Raw genomic sequence first — 12,389 nt, 5'->3', positions numbered from 1 at the left:
ACATTTTATCGAAGGAAATTCGGCAACTGTCGAATGTTCATATGGAGTTCTCATAAGGAAGAACGCCGTATGAACATTCGCGAGTTGCCAAATTTCCCGCGATGAAACGTTTATTTTTGACGCAATTTAAGCATATTTTTCCTTGAAATTTTTAGATATTTTAGATCGAATTGCGTACAAAATTGTCTGAAAAGTGTGTGGAAAAATATATTTACAATTTTCCTAGTAAATTCGGTTTTTATCGAAGAATATTCGGCAACGCCGGCAGCATAGGAAAACTAGTGGTCCATGCCTTCTTCCTAAACTGAGCCAGAAATTATACTTCGTAATTGAAAAATGCAGTCCGTTGTTCATAAGTTTTAGGATTTTCATGGGGCTGAATTTTCGGGGTCAAAGAATTAAAATGACATTACTCCTCTGATATACTGCAGGGTTTCCGAAGAGAGCAGAAATTGGAAAATTAAAGCTTAGAGAAAACGGGCTCAGTACCGTCTGAGCGGATAGTGAAAAGAAGCCTCCGCGATGAGCCTGTGTCCCACTATCGAAATACTCGATCAAAATGTCAAGGTCAAGTGCTGTGATTGGTCCCAGTCATCCCATAAGCCGATCACAACACCTTACCTTGATATTTTTATGGCCAGTTTTGATAGTGTGACACAGGCCATGGCTAACGAACATTATCGCCTATCTGCAATACTGACGATTTTGTAGAACGCAGGGAAAATTTGGTCATTTTTTGTAATTTTGAGGATAGATTTGCATTTTTGCATACATTCCATTGTCATTAAAGCGCTTCTCTACAGAATTGGAAAAAAGTAAAATCATTAGCTTACGTATTTAATACTGTAGAATGCGGCGCAAAGACTCCAAGAAATCATTTAAATGATCGAAAATCGACAATCTTTTTTTTCCGACTATATAAAAATGACCTTTTCTATTTTCATGTTCGGCAAGAAAGTCGTAAGTGCGATATCTTCAGCATCATTTTGAGGACGTAATTCAGACACAAAACATACAAATTTTAAGGTCAGATACTGGCAGAAAAGGGCACCATTTTACTTAGTAAGTGCAGCGCTCTGGCGGATTAATACACCCCTTACTACCGTTTTGTCTAAAAAAGCGTCAATTTTTGCGTACTTACAGCCATCTCATAGGTCTAGTTTTTATTAAACTAATTTGTATGGAAGGCAAGTGAAAATGTGTTTATAAATTGTATCGTTTTAGAAAAATCAGTAAGTTCATTTAAATTAAATACGATGGATTTCGAAGGATAATGGATTTTGAAAATTTGAGCTATTGCTTTCTTGGGTAGCACGGGAGTATGGAGCTTATTTATGGATATAATGGTAGCTATGTAATATGGGCACTGAAGGTATTCTAGGCCTCCAATTTTGGAACGAGAAGTGCGGAGCGCGAACGGAGCGAATTGACCGTGTTTTTGTGACGCCGCTAAATGCGTAATACGATGGATTAGGCCGCAGATTAGACAGCCTTGCGCTGTTGCCAGCTTGTGCTGAAAACTAAGAACATTTCCCCAAACTCAATGTAAAATATCAAGGTTTTTTCACACAATCCGACAAACTTTGCAGCCTCGGGCTTTCCGCTGAATCCGACGTCGAGCGTTGCCTTGTAAAAACGCCGAATGGACTTTAAGACGTTGTTTTTTTTTTTTTTTTTTTTTTTAGAATAAAAATCTATTACATAAGTTGCACATAATTTCTTCCCCAATTTCTCAGGCAAAATTGTTTGCAATTTAATCCAAAATATCCAAAAATGTTGAGGAAAAATACGCGTAACCTTCTTCCGAAATAGTTTTACTATTAAGGGAATCTGACAACATTCGAAAGTTTGTACGCGGCGTTTTTTCTGAGTGCAGCAATATTCTACCATTTACCGGATTCAGGACAGGGGCGTGGCGTATATTAAAAAACTAGGGGGCTATGCCCCTTGGCTGCTACGCGGCCCAATTAACCCCCGGAGGACGCTTCGCGTTCTCTTAGGCCCGCGATGACAAAAGAACGACAAAAAAAAAAATGAAAAGATTTTCATACTCGACTCTCATTTGTCCAATCTCCCTATGGCCGAGAACAATGGGACTAATAAGAATCGAATGATACAATCGGCATTTATTTCAAACTTCACGCCAAGACTTACACAAAACAGAACGGAGCGTTTTGTCGCTTTTGGATAGTCTAGCAAAGGAGCAATACCTCTGATTTAATTACACTACTAACAGGCAGAAGATTGAACATTTCCCGCTTAATTTAGTTTTCCGCTTTTGAAATTTCCGCTATTTTTCATTGGCGGGAATTTCAAATTTTGCCCCCCTTTCTAAGCTTTCTGGTCTCCTCTAATATAAAAAAAACCTGGGTCCTATTTTCAAATTCTGATTACAGCGGGCTCATCTAGGGAGCCCGCCGATAACCTCAAAAATCATGGAAATCGGCCCAACAGAACGCTCAAACGAACTTCGACAAAAAATTAAAAATTGCATTGTTTAAATGGGAAAATTCGCAACTTTACCGTGAAATATAAAGAAACCTAGGTCATATTTTCAAAATTTAAATAAAGTGGGCTCATCTAAAGACAATTGCCTTTCGATAGGCGCAAAAAATCATGAAAATCGGTTCGGTAGAATACTGAAACTAAGTTTTACCAGATACGCAAATTTAGGAGGTCTCGCGGAGCTGATATATATGATATCAATGTACAGGGTGTTCGCAACGAACACCTTAATAATCGATTCTTCAGCATACCTTCAAATGGGAAATATCGATAATAATCGATTATTCACGCCATGCCACTGATTCAGCACGCACAGGGTGTTCTATAACTCTAGGCCACCATCATCGGAGTTGAAAGGAGGGTCCTGGGAGAAAAAGTGTGACTGGGCATTGCCATTCAATACCACTGTAATTCCGTGATAGTTAGAGGGTCTACTGCTGATGGTTTTTTTATGCAGGCGAAACAAATACCAAATTCCGATGTATTTAAGGATTTCAGATTGCTATTTTTGCAAATTACCCAAGTCCAATTACTCATAAAAGCATAGGTTTCATTGAAGTTCAGTTCAATTTTAACATCATCCAGGTGTGAAACGAAAACTCTTGGCGTTTCAACAGATTTGACCATGCTCCACGTCATATATCCGAGTTGATAGTCAGAAAACAGCCAACTCAGATGCTTCCGTCATCAAGTATTGTTTTATGTAAGTTTGATTTTTTTTTACAAATTTTACATAGATTTTGTTATATCTTCTAGGAATTTCAAGTAGGTATATTCAAGCCTACTTTGTCGATTTTCGAAAATTTAAATACACATTTATCAAGTATCATTTATCCATTTATCATTTATTTTTTTTACTTTTTATTTATATTTTTTTTATTTATTTTATTTATTATCTGCGTGAAACAAGCGGCCTCTCCCGGAAAACTTTTTTCGCTACGTAGTCAATACATGAAACAATATGTTATTGAGCACCCACATCCGAACAGTGTAATCGGGCAATGAAATCAATATAAAAGCTACGTTCGTAGATTCACACTATTTTCCGCCGATATGAGATTGATAAGTGACTCTTTGGACGTTTTATCGGCCTTATGTTGACTAGTCACAGTCGGATAGAAATGAATCTACGAAGCAAGTTTGTCAGAATGGATCTTGTTTGTAAAAAAGATTGCCTACATTGAACGTGTCTGAACGTTGACTTATTCATTCAATATTGGGCACAGAACAATGAGATATATTATCTCTCTGCGAGACACAGACAAGAGTAGGAGACTTCGGGCTAAAAAACAATTCTATTGGATTCTTCTGGGATGCTCTCATTGTCAGTCCTAGAAACAGCGGTTAGCATTATTCCGCATGCCCCGCAAACGGAGAAAGCCTGATGTTCTTCAACTCTCTGAATACATGAATGCCCGTCGATTTTTATTAGCGTAATACTTGCACATCTCAGTTCGTGCCCAGCATTTAATTTGAAAAGAACACACCCTTCCCGAATACCCCGTCTCGATTTCATCTTATTATCATACTCATTTTTTTTATTCTTTTTTTTTGGGGGGGGGGGGGGAATTCTTTTTGCTGGTAGTTGGAGAACATTTCTAGGTATAACTATGGGTTTAAGCATTTGTTCTTTTTTTTCTTTTTTTTTTCATTATTATTTTTTTATAAATGCAGAGAATCGATACACTTATGGATAAACGCATGGTTACTGGAAACGTAGTTCTCCAATTTTTCAACACCAGAAATCATTGAAAAAAAGCACCTTATGAAGATCCTAAAATCATATCAGCAACAGTTCTATTAAAGTAATGGGCTTATTCATGGTGTTGAAAACACCCGAAACACGCGAGACACGTGAGAAAAAAAATAATGTTTAATATTCCATCAAAGGCTGTGCGAATTTTAAATACTTGGGAGTGTGGTTGACCCAGGATGGAAGGACGGATCAAGCTATAAAGGAAAGGAACACCTTAGCAAGGAAGGCCATAGCGATGTTAAATGGAATCCTCTGGGATCTGCGGATTCCCAAAGATAACAAGAGGAGGAAATAAAACGCTGTGGTTAAAAGTATATTAACATACAGATGTGAAGTTTTGCAGCTTAAGAAACGGACATAGGATATGCTAAGAGCAACGGAGATGGATTTCTGGAGGAGGTCGGGTCCGTAATAAGAGAGTACGTTATATCATGGAAGTCGAAAATGACATCGTGTTCGACGTCATGACCAAACAGCTTGGTCTGGTACGGTCATGTCAATAGGATGACGGAAGAGAGGCTGCCAAAAAAGATGCTTGATTGGGTTCCTCCTGGGAGGAGACGAAGGGGACGCCCAGTGAGAGGGTGGCGACAGGGGGTGTTAAATGAGATGAGGGAGTGTTAACTCCCTGATGACCTGTGGGAAGACCGAGTTCTGTGGCGATTAGGCGTCGTAAAGCGCCAGAGAGCTCTATAAAAGCGACTCATGCATGTATGTATACTCCTTCACTCGTACATTTTGGGCAAGTTTTCAAAATGTATGTCTTAAAATATGCTGGATTACACTTGAGCAAAAATTTATTCAATGAATATTTCAGTGCGAGCAAAGCGAGTTTCGCCAGAAAATGAATTTTACAAATAACAGCAAATTATCAGTGTATTGAATTGACTGAAAGAAAGTTTCTAAAGAAATCGGATTCTTTTTTCTTCCCATCTGAACAAAATGTTCAAACCTTATTGTGAGGGATGAAAAGAGAAGTTAAGTTTCCATTTGACGTGATGAATGATTAAAGAGCTGGTTAGAAAAAATAAACAAAAAATTATTGAAGCTCACAGGGAAATTAATGGGGGTTTAGCTTAGGAAAAACTTTTCCATTTATTGACATTAAAAGTTTCATTCCAGCGCAGTTTTTTTTCCCAGGAAGTCCTGCATCTGAGTAAGAGTGAAGTACCTAGAAGGCGGATACTAAATTATGCTCATTGTTCAAAGCACGAATGGCGCAATAATCTCAATGAACGAAAGATTAAAAAGTAAATTCGTTCACAGCGATATTAATTGCGTCTCTCTTCTTGAAAACGATTTGATCCACCAGCTGCAGTAGGGTGGATTGTGTTTCCTTGTTGTTGTGAATTTACTACGGAGAAAGTAGATCGGTTGTATTTCACCCAGGGCAAAAGTTGCGAGCTGATTTTTGGAATTGATAGACAAAGCTATAGACAAAGATGAAAAAGAGGGAATGGAGCTACCTTATTCGATGAAACGGGTAGTTGTTATAGACTAAGGAGGGAAATGATGGACTAACATTAGAGTCTCTCGTGGGTTGTGGTCAGGTGATAAGTCTATGAGTTGCCACCTTTGTCAATTTCCACCACACGCTTCCACAAACAGGATCGCTCCATTTTACTGGCATCTTCTTTGTCTATTGCTATGCCTAGCAATTTTGAAAATTCGCTCATTAGCGTTGTCTTTTTCTAGATGCCCTGAAAAGATGATTTAGAGTATCGGCAAAGACTGGCAATGAGATGAACTTTCATCTCAAAATATATGTCAGTAATTCGAAATAGAAGGAGCAGGGGAAGCAAAAATTAGAGAAGGTCCTTCCAATTTGAATCTACACGAGCTGGACCAAATGTGACGAGCAGAGATCCGAATCGGTGAATGAGAAAGCGCCGCTATTCAAAACACATTCTCCGGTGAGCCAAGGAAAACTCCTTCAAACCGGCGGATATGCAACGTGAGCTCCAATGTACTCGAATAGTGGTATCACAGTTCCTGCCACCGTCTGAAAGTTGAGCGTTCAATTTTAGCCATTCTACCTATAAGTTTATGTGAATATCGTAAACTTTAGAGCTGATTTAATGCTGGTCCACGGAAAGAGTGAAAACTGATGAATTTGCAGTTGCTGCGCTACGAAATTCTAATTTATATTTCCTACTACTATATATTCTAATTTATATTTCCTACTATTAAATTTCACGTTGAACATTTTAGATTTGCGAGAAATAAGACAGATGCGCGCAACAAAAAATTATTTAAATCAACTCCTAACTAGGAAATTAACTTGTTTAGTTTCCATTGGTTACAAAAATTTGAGATTCCCCGCTCACAAGAAAAACAAGTATTGTGAATCAAATCGCACCCTGGAGCAGTTTTGGCAGGCCTCTCAAACAAGCAATGTTGCTTCCCCGCCTTACGTCGTTCAATGTGTTAACAATGTGCAACAGCTGAGCCAAAACGCCGAAATCGAAGTTGCCATTTTTCATACGGTAGGTTATACGATAACAGTATAATGCTTGCCCGATTTGTCTCAAGTATACAGTTGTTTTTTCATAAGTGACAGATATAAAACGCGGAAAAAAATTAATTGCTGATTCAACAATTAAATTGTTAAAAAATATGTCCAACATGTTTCAGATGTATATTTTACAATATTGGAAAGCTAATTTAACCACGTGGGTGTTTAAATTAGCATTTTGTCATTGTAAAATCTACATTGAATCACTTCGGACACTTTTTTTCCGTGAAATCTACGCATGGAAAAACGTTAAATAGCTCAGTAAGGAGTTAGTTTCTGAGCTCGTAGCTAGTCGACTGGTTCGTTTCCTGGATACGAGATCGGCGTGAGGATTGAGAAGGCAATTAAAAAATATTTGAAGCGTCGTCGCGTCGCCGGCGAGGAAAAAGGAGGAAGTTTAATTTGGCGCGGGATGTCGTTGTTCGTCCGACTTGAGTACGCACCTGGATCTGGAGACGAGCCTCGGAAGCATTACGTTACACCGGGAAGAAGGCTCACGCGGCAATTGAGATACGTCCTCCAGTCAGAGAGTGGCGAGGATGCGAACGAGCTGTCTTTGTGCCGCTATTCCCTCCCCCCTCCTTCCTCCTCTGTGACCCCCAGCCCCTTGACTCCTTGCCCCGGTGACCCCTTGCCACCCCTGCGGCCCTCCCCTCTGGAGGCCCGTGATCTCGGTTGTGAAATCCACGCGGGGGGGGGGGGGCACGGGGCACGGGCGCCCTGGTAATTAATTCAGTCTCATCTCTGTCGTCTCTGTCGTCGTCCGACTCGTCGGGAAAAAAACCTCATGAAACACTAAGAGCGGGTAATCCTACCCGCTGAAGCCCCATCTGGAAAAATCCAGAGGGGGACCGAGGGGACGCACAAGTCCCGTGCACATGCGCTCTCCACCATTTTTCCAGCCTTAGCAACGGAGGCTAGAACGCTGTAAGTCATGACGTCATCGTAGGGTTTGTCGGTCTATCGAATATTATTCGAACAATAACGACGACAAAACCTCTTTCGATCCTATACCAATGGAATCCATTACACCGTATACATCTGAACCATATGCATCGCTTTCCTGTGACGTAACACAAAGAGCGTTTATAAAGTGTCCCCAAGTTGATAGGTTAAACTGCAAGAGCGAGTTCTCCGGGTAAAAATAAGACAATTTTCCTCTGGGGAAGGGCTTCTTGTAAGAGCTACGCCCTCCCCCCCCCCCATTTTCCGGGAGAATCGTCGTTTTCTCTGAATTTTGGCAACGGCGATGGACCGAAAGTCCTGAAAAATGGCTATAGTTCCCATCACTTCAAGAGCTGAATTCATCCGTAGCCTAAAAGATATTGACATCTCCAAAGAAAGAAGCGTTTGGAAAGCCTAGGATCTTCCAAAGTAAAAAAACTCGGAATTTTAGAAGATACTAGGGGGCATGCCCCCTGCCCACTACGCGGCCCAACCCCCAGATGGCGCTTATCCCTCTCATAGGCCCGCTTCGACAAAAGAACGACCAAAAAAATGAAAAAATGTTCATACCCGACTCTCATTTGGATTGCATTTTGCAAAAAGGAACCACTAGCATTACAATGCTGCTAAGAGTGTGCAACTTCTTTTGTCTTGGAGGAAAACCCCGATTATCCATTAATTGTTTCTATTTTACTCGCTAAAAACTGTAAATTTAAGACAAAAATTACCATCTAAATTTCATAGTTTTTCACGACTTCCGCAATTTTATTGCAAAAGATGAAGTTGCACAATCTCAGCATCATTGCAATGCTAGTGGTTTCTTTTTGCAAAATGCAATCCATTTTTCCTATCTCCCTCTGGCCGAACGATTGGACCAATAAGAGTCAAATAAGAAAATCGCCATTTATTTCCAACTTCAGGCCAAGACTGAAACGAAACGGAATGAATGGAACGGAGCGTTTCGTTACTTTTAGATAGTCTGTAGTAAAGGAGCACAATTTCGATTCACTTACCTTTACCCTAGACCCTACTTACAGACCAAGATTCACAATTTCCCACTTAGTTCAAATTATGTCCCCTTTCTAAGCTCCCAGGTATACTCAATTATAAAAAAAAAAATCTGAGTCATATTTTCAAAATCTAATTACAGCGGGCTCATCTAGGGACTATCACCTGTCGATAATCGCAAAGTTCATGGAAATCGGCCCCATAGAACGTTCAAACGAACTACGAAAAAGAATTAAAAATTACATTGTTTAAATGGGAAAATTCGCAACTTTACCACGTAATATAAAAAAATCTGGGTCATATTTTCAATATTTAAATAAAGCGGGCTTATCTAGAGACAATTGCCTTTCGATAGGCGCAAAAAATCATGAAAATCGGTTCGGTAGAACGCTGAAACTAAGCTTTACCAGATACGCAAATTTAGGAGGTCTTCGAGCTTATATATATATGATAGGAGGTGCTTTTCAGAAACTATTCAATCGGGCTTAAACTATAACATAGGAAAATGGTTCATGGTTGAATTCAGCACTAAAGTTTATGAAGGAGAAGGCATTTTGCATGAGTTTTGGTACATACCTGTTGTCAAAATTCTTCAGAGAAAGAGAAAAACAATGATTTTTCTGAAAAATAGGGGAGGATGTTACTCTCCGTGGGGCAAGTTTTGGAAAAACCTTTACAGCAGAAAATTGTCTTATTTTTACACATAAAGCGCATTCTAGTAGTATGGCCGTCGAACCCTGATCTATGATTCCGTCGATCTACCAAGACTTTCTGGTTGATCTAACCTACCGAAACTGAGCCAGAATAAGCAGGATCACGGACATTTTTAAGTGTGTGAATTTCATGCGAGAGGATTCGGACGGGGCAGATGGTAAATATTGTGAGGATCCGTAGGAAGCTCATTACTTGTTCAAAGACAGCGACACGGAAACTTTCTCGTTGTCGACTCGAGGAGTTGGTTAATACTTCTGAGAGAGGCCAAATAGATAGGGTCTACAAAGAGGTGATAAGCGGCGGCGCGACGCATTGCACCCGGGACGCGGCCCCACGGCCCCACGGTGGGGCACAGGACGGCGCGGGGCCGGGGGGCGCGGGGGGCGCGGGCTCTTGGTAAATAATTCACAAGCTCAGCTTTGCCACGTCTCGACAATTGATGCTCCTTTCAACCCCGATTCCTCCTGGCACCTCGCTCACTCCTCAAAAATAAATCGGCGGTCCATCCCGGAGTTGAATTATTGCTCAGCTAAGGCAGGCCACTACAACTGGGCGGCTCTTCCCACACGGAGAAAAATTTCCGTTTCAATCAATAGCAACGCCCCATGAATATTTCTTCCCTGGACATTCTCTTTAAGACGACCCGAACGGGCCTCTGAACAAGGTATTAATTTGAGCACTACATTCTTCAAAATCGAGGAATAAACTTCCGTGCCGGAGTTAGTGTGGAGCCCGGAAATCCTCTAGTGATATGAACGCCAAGTGAGATCAGCACCATTAAAGCGTATGACACTCCGCAAAAAGAGTAGATTCCCTTCCGCTCCGTAATAGTGCGAGTCATTCCATAAGGAGAATATATTTCGCTCCGCCTTAATTCATACACGGAAAAAAATAAAATTGCTGATTAAACAATTTCTTAGTTGAAAAAAGTGTCCGACTTGTTTCAATGTATAGATTTTACAATTTAAAAATGCTAATGCAACCACTTTCGTGGTTAAATTAGCTTTTCACTTTTGTAAAACGTACTTTTTTTTAAGGAATTTTATTTAAATATAACGTAACTACTACAAGTATTTACTTGTATCTATCTACATGGTTTAAAACTAAAACTAAACGAATTGCATTAAATTTACAGGGCACGTTAGAAAATACGGTGATTTAATGTACTTTTGAACCATGTTGGACACATGTTTTAACAATTTAATTGTCAAACAGCAATCCATTTTTTCTGTGTTTTTAGGCTTTACATAGATTCCGGTTCATAATTTCACTCCCAAATTTTCAACTGTGTGCGCAGCATGTTTTTTCTTCAAAATTTCACGAGGAAAACGGATCAAACCGGGAAAGGTCAACTCCTATTCAAGGTAAGTGACCGGACTTGTGGCAACGGGCCATTTCTTTCAGAAAAAAAGTGTCCTTAACTTCTTGCACATGCGTGGAGAAAAAAATCTAGACATTTTGACACGAGAAGCTCAATCATCGAAGGTTTTATTTGTCTTGAAATACCACGATAAAAATTCTCAGGTTTTAGTGAACGTGGTTTAAGTTTTTGCAAAAAGTTACAGGGAATTTTCTCCCAGAAAACATGGTCGCTCCTTTTCAAAGATCCGGTCAGAAAAGTGTTTATAATTCAGATTGCTTAAACGACGAAAATAATCGTAATACTCTATATTTTCAGGAGTGATTTCCCAACTTACGATTGTGCGAATCAGTTTCAACGTAAACTTTTCAAGAGAAAACAAGCGACTTACGTTCGAGTTTAGATTTCGTCAAGTGACCCATACTCTAAGCGACAGCAACATTCCGGTTTTATCCAAAGAAATTTGGGAACGTCTGAAGGTTCATACGGCGTTTTTCCTTAGCATGACATCGCACGGACGTGAACGTAAGAAGCGGTGGGGGGGGGGGCGCAGAGGAACTTGGGAATTTTTTAATAAACCCGGACCCGAACTAGGGACTCAGATCTTTGCCGATTGAGCCGGGACTTGAAGAGGGTCCTCCGTCTCCCCTCCCCTGGACCATTGCCACCACCTTTTGACTTTCATATCCGAACGCGACGTCGCGTCGTCCTGGATATTAGCGTCTATCCATCGTAAATCTCTCCGCGTCTTTTATCGTGGCCCAATGGCCGTATAACGGTATAAATCATCTCTATCGCCTCCGGCCGGAATTAGAGGATTCGTCTGATATATCTAATCTATGTGATCGGATCCCGAGCGAGGACCGCAATTGAGATTCATCTTCTTCGCCTCTCATACATCACGACCCGGGACCCGGGGGAGAGGGGAGGCTCCTACCTTACATCCATCCCTTCTTAGAATCCATCTCTTCAAATTATACTACCTCCTTATCGTCCATCATCATTCTACAATTTCAATTCCACATCGGAATCTTTTTCGGGGAAAATTTAAAAGAAAATATCATTTGTCAACAGTATCTCATACAATTTTATCAAATTTTAACAATATGCCTTTTTAAATCGTGCCAACAAAATCTCGCTGCGTTTCACTCCGGTCGTGGTGACTAATGGCTACATTGGTTAAATAAAAAACTCCGTTGCTATTACTCATATGTCGTTATAACCAATGCGTAAATACATTGAATCGATGGGATTTTGGCTGGGACATCCAATGTTTGAGGGCCGCGTATTCATGGTATTTCCTTTTAGGATCATATATTTTTGAGAGTTGGCACTGCGATCTTCCCTACGGTGTGAAAGTTACTTTCGGAATTCCAGTGCTTACATTCGCCTCATCAAGATTCATAACCAAAAAGTTGAGCAATTGGTTTATCAATCCTAACCTAATTTGCAACAACTCGCCCGGTGTGGTGTTTGCCCTGACGATCATCAGTCATTATTAGGCGAATTTGATTTGATTTCTTACTCAACAAGTTGCTCATCAACCATCATTGGGCCAAAAATAGCGTTGACTTCCGAACTTAATT

The sequence above is a fragment of the Bemisia tabaci genome, chromosome 7 (genome assembly GCF_918797505.1).
Source record: "Bemisia tabaci chromosome 7, PGI_BMITA_v3".
Lineage (NCBI taxonomy): Eukaryota > Metazoa > Arthropoda > Insecta > Hemiptera > Aleyrodidae > Bemisia > Bemisia tabaci.
This window is presented reverse-complemented; position numbering follows the sequence as displayed.